The 577-nt window shown below is 44.0% G+C and overlaps 1 protein-coding gene across 1 annotated transcript in view; it reads right to left on the reverse strand.

The window, feature by feature from the left end:
* The window catches only part of ARIH2 (ariadne RBR E3 ubiquitin protein ligase 2), an 84,513-nt gene that overhangs the window by 70,839 nt on the left and 13,097 nt on the right, over window positions 1-577 (reverse strand). The window contains exon 2 of the mRNA XM_011939313.1: window positions 302-423. The gene's annotated coding sequence lies outside the window, so the exon portion shown is untranslated. The remainder of the gene's footprint in view (window positions 1-301; window positions 424-577) is intronic.

Genomic DNA, 577 nt, shown 5'->3' on the forward strand with positions numbered 1-577 from the left:
AAAAACAAGAAATTGCCCACAGGCCCCACGCTCCTCCAAAAAAAAAGAACACCATTTCGTACTAAGTGTTCTAGGTACAGATTTAAATGAAAATTTAATTTTTAATCATCTCAAAGTTAAATATCCAAATTCTACTTGAAAAAGTGGGCCAGGCACAGTGGTTCATGCCTGTGATCCCAGCACTTTGGGAGGCTGAGGTAGGCAGATCACAAGGTCAGGAGGTGGAGACCAGACTGACCAACATGGTGAAATCCTGTCTCTACTAAAAATACAAAAATTAGCTGGGCGTGGTAGCGTGCGCCTGTAGTCTCAGCTACTCAGGAGGCTAAGGCAAGAGAACCGCTTGAACCCAGAAGGTGGAGATTGCAGTGAGCTGAGATCGCACCACTGCACTCCAGCCTGGGCGACAGAGCAAGACTCCGTCTAAAAATAAAAAATTAAAAATAAATAAATAAATAAAAAGTGATCTTGTCCTGACAGTTTTTTTGTTTTTGTTTTTTGAGACAGAGTCTTGCTCTGTTGCACAGGCTGGAGTGCAATGGCACAATCTCGGCTCACTGCAAGCTCCACCTCCCGG

The sequence above is a fragment of the Colobus angolensis genome, unplaced genomic scaffold (genome assembly GCF_000951035.1).
Source record: "Colobus angolensis palliatus isolate OR3802 unplaced genomic scaffold, Cang.pa_1.0 Scaffold18, whole genome shotgun sequence".
Classification (NCBI taxonomy): domain Eukaryota; kingdom Metazoa; phylum Chordata; class Mammalia; order Primates; family Cercopithecidae; genus Colobus; species Colobus angolensis.